This window comes from Quercus suber, unplaced genomic scaffold, assembly GCF_002906115.3.
Source record: "Quercus suber isolate HL8 unplaced genomic scaffold, Cork oak 2.0 scaffold_183, whole genome shotgun sequence".
In the NCBI taxonomy this organism is placed as follows: domain Eukaryota; kingdom Viridiplantae; phylum Streptophyta; class Magnoliopsida; order Fagales; family Fagaceae; genus Quercus; species Quercus suber.
Window position 1 is genome coordinate 708,461 of NW_027069641.1, and position 6,590 is coordinate 715,050.

Below are 6,590 nucleotides of genomic sequence, written 5' to 3' on the forward strand. Positions count from 1 at the left end.
CAACACTAATCTTCTTAGGAGGTGTGACTTCTACAGGTTTAACAGCCGCACTCACAGAGGGTTTGACAACCTCACTTACAAGAGGTTCAAAGAAGGAATAAAGTTTGTGGAATGAGTTTCAGGCACATAGATGCTTTCTACAAAACCTAAACTAGTTTTGTCAGAAGGAGACTTTTGAACACTCAACATGTGATCAAGTTTGGAGCTTGCAGACCTATTAGTTTGTTCTCTAGTAACAGATAATTCAAGTTCCAAATTCTTAACTTTATCAAGGAAGAGCATGTTCTCAGTCTTCACATTATTCAATAGTTCATTAGCATCAAACAGTTTCACAAGCAAGCTTTTCTTATCGAGTTCAAGATATGCAATTTTCTTTAAGCCTAAATCAATACTTATAGCATCCTTTGCAGCAACTTTGTAAAGTTTATTGTAGGCTTCTTGCAAATCTGCATCCTCAGAGAGTTCTCCATCAGAAGGGTTCTCTTCAATAGCAACACTTTTATCAACTGTAGCAGTAGCTGTGAAAGCAATGAAGTTTCCATCATCATCACTACCAGAATCATTACCAGAAATTTCATCATCATTAAAGGTTACAGCCATAACCTTACCCTTAGATCTCAAGAATGTAGGACATTCTGATTTCACATGACCACACCCTTGACAACCAAAACATTGTTGACCCATAGAATTATTAGAAGGTTGACCTACTTTCTCTTTAGTTTTTCAGTGTTATTCACTTTAGTGAGATTATTCCTCCTAAAATTTATAGGTTCAACATTGTTTTTACCTCTTGCCCTTCTGTTATTGTTCCTAAGAAAGTTTCTAAAGTTCTTGGCAAGATAAGCAATCTCTGTAACAAAGAGCTCATCATCAAATCCACTCACATCAACATTATCAACAGACTTAAGAGCTATTAATTTGGATTTGCTAGTCTTAGGTAGGTCCAACTCATAGGACTGAAGAGATCCTATAAGTTCATCAACAGGGATGGAATCCAGATACTTATTTTCAGTGATGACTATCTGTTTGCGTCTAAAATCTTCAGTCAAAGATTTGAGAATCTTCCTAACAATTTTAGGTTGATTATAGATTTCATCCAAATTATATGCAGAATTAACAATATTATTAAGCTTAGCATAGAATTCATCAAAAGATTCATCATCAGACATCCTAATACTTTCAAATCTAGTAGTTAATTGCTGTAACTTATTGATTTTAACTACCTTTGTACCTTCATGCACAGTCTGGAGGATATTTCAAGCAGTATGAGTAATCTCAACATTAGAGATTCTCTTAAATTCGTCCATAGAAACAGCATTAAATATAACATTCATAGCTTTGCTATTAAAAGTGGCTACTTCTTTCTGAGAAGTTTACCACTCACTCACTAGAGTAATAAGCTTCTCCCATCCGTATTCAACGGAGTTCCAAACTCTACCATCAATAGATTTCAAGAATGCTTTCATCCTTACTTTCCAATAAGCATAATTATTTCCATCAAAGTGAGATGGAATAACAAGAGAGTGTCCGTATTCCATGACAATCGGGGTCAAGAATCAGCTCTTAGATCAAAGGATCTATAACAAGAGAGGCACTTGCTCTGATACCACTTGTTTGTTTTTAAACTCCTTAAAACACAACCAGATTAACCTAGTTAATTAACCAAGTGATTACTTAGTCAAATTATTAGATCTAGGTTAACACGAATATATCATATCATTGTAAAGTGTGAAAAAAGTGCAAAAAATAAAAAATACAAAGATATGATAATTCAGGAAAACTAAACCAGTAAAAAACTTGGAAATGATTTAACCTAGTTATCCTCAAAGTAAAATGAATTCACTATGAAAGAATTGAAGTTTACACAATAGCAACTTAAACCACTAACATCCTATTGCTACCTCGAGTAGGAAACTTACTACCACGTGATAGTTCTGAGTTCACGGACTACTTCTTTCTTGGATTTCTAGCAAGTACAGACACTCCTGCTTGTATATCTTTAAGCTCTTGAATCAGCAACTGAAACAATCACTAAGTTCTTGACATAGTCTTAATTCTTGATAACCCTAAGTATGTGTGAAGGCAAACACCTCTAGATCTCACAAAAGATTCACACACAGAACATAAAGAGCAACCTCAAAATGTGGCTAAGGTTTTCCCTTTTATATTTAAGGTAAAACATAAAACCCTACATATCAAACGGGCTTGGGCTGAGTTAGAAAATTTTGTAGAAAAAAAATTTGCACGACTTTCAATCGATCAAGTCTAATTTTCGATTGATCCCAGGCAAATTTACATAGTAAATCCTACAGAACACTCGATTCCAACCTTACACTTAAACATACTTTGAGTAAGTATAAACAAGATTAAAACGTTTTAATCATGGTTTGCCAACATTACAAAATGAAATTCTAATACATTAGTATCTAATTCCTTATAACCTAACAAGAAATTTTACAAAAAAGGTTGAAAGTTCTTTTTTTTTTTTTTTTTTAATTTACAAAGAGAGAAGAAGAGAATTATAAATTTGTTTGAAAAGAAATTAGAGTATATATGGAGAGATCAACAAAACATCCCATGAAACTTGCACGAATGCAAGCACAGATGCCTTCCATGCAGGGTGTGTTAAATCAAACTCTAAAAGTACTTTGTATGTAGAGTTGCCTAATTATTTTTTTTAATACTAAAATCAACTTTCCTATTGTCAATTTCAGTAATCAAGTTATTTTTTACTAGCTTTCTCATTGACGATTTTAGTATGCTTAAATATTCATAACCAGAATTTGTATAATCAACCATTTCTTTAACTAAAAATCACTGACACTGAAAATGACTTGGAAGAGCTAATTTCAATAATAAAAATAATAATTTTTTTTTTTTTTGCGAAAATGTCTAAGAGGAAACTCTTTTTATTTTTTATTGTAGGAGTCTTAAACTTTATTTGTTTCATTTGTTGTGCTTTGCGGTGCACTAATATTCCTAGTATTCTTTTTTTTTTTTTGAGAAACATATTCCTAGGATTCTAAAAACACTTTAATCATAAAAAGTTGCTTTAACTTCTTTTACCCCTTTTTTGACATTTTTAATCTTAAAGTAATTGAGGTCACTTTAAACTATTCAGCACACATTGATCTTGGAAAGTGGAAACTGTTTAGTATAGTTTCAACCTTTTTTAACAATCTTGAAAAAGGTCTTGCAAGACCGGTTTCGGTCCTATATATCAAATTTTTCTTTGTTAATAGGTGTAATAAAGGAAATTATTAATAATTTATTTTTAAAAAGTTTTGATACTATTCTTATGAAAAATAGAAAAAGTTATCAAAATATTAATTTCTTTTTTAATAAATACTTTCTTAAAGTGGTTCACTAACCATTGCTCTTAAGGTATAAGTTAACATTTTCCTTTAAAAATAATATTAAATCTTTTTTTTTTCTTTAAGAAAGTTTCAATTTATGACGTCCGCTTCTGATAATAACTCTTTACAATGTCTATGTATATGAAAAAAAAACGTAATGTTATAAAACTTGAGGCAATGTCATGAATATCATTAGCAATATGGCCGAAATGAGCCAGATGGTTGACGCCACTTTTCAAAACTTTTATGAGGACCTCAAAATCTCCTTCTGAGATAATTTGATCAAGCCTCTCCATAGCCATTTCGAGGGCTCTCCTTGTTGCCAAGGTCTCAACCTCAATGACCGAGAAGGGTAGAGATATCCATTGAGACACTAAAACTATAACCAAACCTGCATCATTCCTTATGACTACCCCAAATTAACCCGCACAATTATCTTTTACAAAATTAGCTCCATCAAAATTTATCTTATACTAGAGTGTCAGGGGAGACCAAAATGATATCAACATAGCTATCTTAGTGGACATTAAATGTTCATTTTGGTTTGAGAATGTAATATGAGTTTGACTCAAAATTAATTATTTTGATTTTTCATTTTCCAGATCCCCTACATTCTTTTTAAAATTATTAATTATTTGAATTTCTCCAATATGTCACATAGGCTTAGGCCATGCTTAAAAAAATAAAATATAAGGGTAAATTGCAAATTATACTTCTAAGATTTAGGAGTGTTAGATTTTACATTCTAAATTTTAAAATTTGAATTTTACCCTCTGACGTTTGGGCGTAATTGAGTTTTACACATTAATGTTTCAGAATTTGAATTTTATCCCTTGAAATTTAGGGTGTTTAGATTTTACACCCCAAAATTCTGAAACTTTATGGAGTAAAATCCAAATACCTCTAAAATTTAGGGGGTAAATTCAAACTCTAAAACGTCAAATATAAAATCCAAACATTTCCAAACTTTATGGGTTAAATTCTAAATTCTAAAATTTTAGGGTGTAAAATTCACACAACCCCAAATTTTAGGTTGTAATTTTCAATTTACCCAAAATATAATATAATACTTGAATTAGATCCACAAGGAAGTTGTGCTTGATTGAAAAATGCTTGTAAAAAATGTGCCTCCAAGATGCATATCAACTAAACCTCATAATTTTTTGCATGGAGGTCCCCAAATTATGCAAACTTGGTGTTTGTTGAAAAGATATTTTACGAAAAAGGTTGAAAGTTAAAAATAAAATTTAAAAAAAAAAATTACAGAGAGAGAAGAAGAGAAATATAAATTTGCTTGAAAAGAAATTAGAGTATTTATGGAGAGATCAACAAAACATCCCATGAAACTTGCACGAATGCAAGCACAAATGCCTTCCATGCAGGGTGTGTTAAATCGGACTCTAAAAGTACTTTGTATGTAGAGTTGTCTAATCATTTTTTTTTAAAATACTAAAATCAACTTTCCTATTGTCAATTTCAGTAATCAAGTTATTTTTTTACTAGCTTTCTCATTGACGATTTTAGAGCATCTCTAATAGGCTCACTAAAGCCAAATATGGAGAGCAAACACACACAAAAACCCCTTCAACAGCCTCTCCATCTCCAAAAAAATTTTTAGATTTGCTACAGTAGCTCTCTTAACATGGAGAGCACTGTACCAATTACTGTAGCACCTCTAAACAATATTCTCTCTTAAAATAATACTCGGTTGAATAAAAAAAATAATTCTTTCTCTCTCATTCATTTTCTCTTTTGTTCTTCACTCTCTCTTGCTTCTCTATTTCAACGGTTACAAACTAAAACATGCCACAATCAAAACACAAAACCCAATCGAAAGATTTGAAACACAAAAACAATCTTTCTCATAAGCCTAATGAAATCTGAACAATAAAATAAAACTAATCAAACCAGAACAAAAAAAAAAAAAAAAAACATGTAGATTGCCGATCTGTATAGAACACCGACGTCCACTTCTCTGCCGATGATCTATGTGTGTATGAGAGAGAATTTTTTGTGTGAGAGAGAAAGAAAGAGAGAGCTTCTTGAATGCTCTGCAATAGATGAAGTGCTAGAGAAGAAAAGAAAAAAGAAAAGCGAAGATAGAGCTCTAGACAAAGTGTCAAAAAATTAAAAAAAAAAAAAAAAAAGGATAAGGGAAAAATAAAATAAAGAATAAGAAATTAAAATTGAGAAATGCTACTACAATATTTTCACAATAAATCTTAAGTGGTGGGTTGTTACTAACTAATACTGATGAAAAAAAAAATATTTAAGTGATGTATTCAAATTAAAATCAGTAATAACTTAATACTTGTGATTTATTGTGAAAATATTATAAAATGTTAAGAACGTAACACTTCTCATTAAAATTAGATGAATTAAAGAAGATTGAAAAAGAAATATTAAAGAAAGAATGAATAAATAATATTTAAATGAGATAGAAAGCCTCTTGGAAAATGTATTTGAAAAAGTAGGTAATCAAAAGGTAAAATAAACTGTTCACTCTCCAAATAGTACAAAAATTTGAAGAGACTGCTGGAAATGCTTTTAGTATACTTAAATATCATAACCAGAATTTGTATAATCAACCATTTCTTTAACTAAAAATCACACACACTGAAAATGACTTGGAAGAGCTAATTTCTATGATAATAATAATAATAATAATAGTTTTTTTTTTTTGAGAAAATTTCTAAGAGAATATATATATATATATATATATATATATATATTTATTTATTGTAGGAGTTTTAAACTTTATTTGTTTCATTTGTAGTGCTTTGCGGTGCCCAAATATTCCCAGGATTCTAAAAACACTTTAATCCTAAAAAGTTGCATTAACTTCTTTTACCCCTTTTTTGACATTTTTAATCTTAAAGTAATTGGGGTCATTTTAAACTACCCAGCACACATTGATCTTGGAAAGTGGAAACTGTTTAGTATCATTTCAACTTTTTTCACAACATATTACTAATTCCACAGCTTGAACATTTTTCCTCCTAAACAGTTCGAACCCTTTTCCTCCTAGACCCCCAAGCACTTTGTACACGATGATGTGCTAATTCAGCTACAAGGCCTTTGGCTATATATTGTTAATGGGTGTTCCTAAGGCAATTATTAATAATCTATTTTAGAAAAGTTTTGATACACTTTTTATGAGAAATAGTAAAGGCTATCAAAATATTAATTGTTTTTTTTTCAATAAATAGAAAAGGCTATCAAAATACTTTCTTA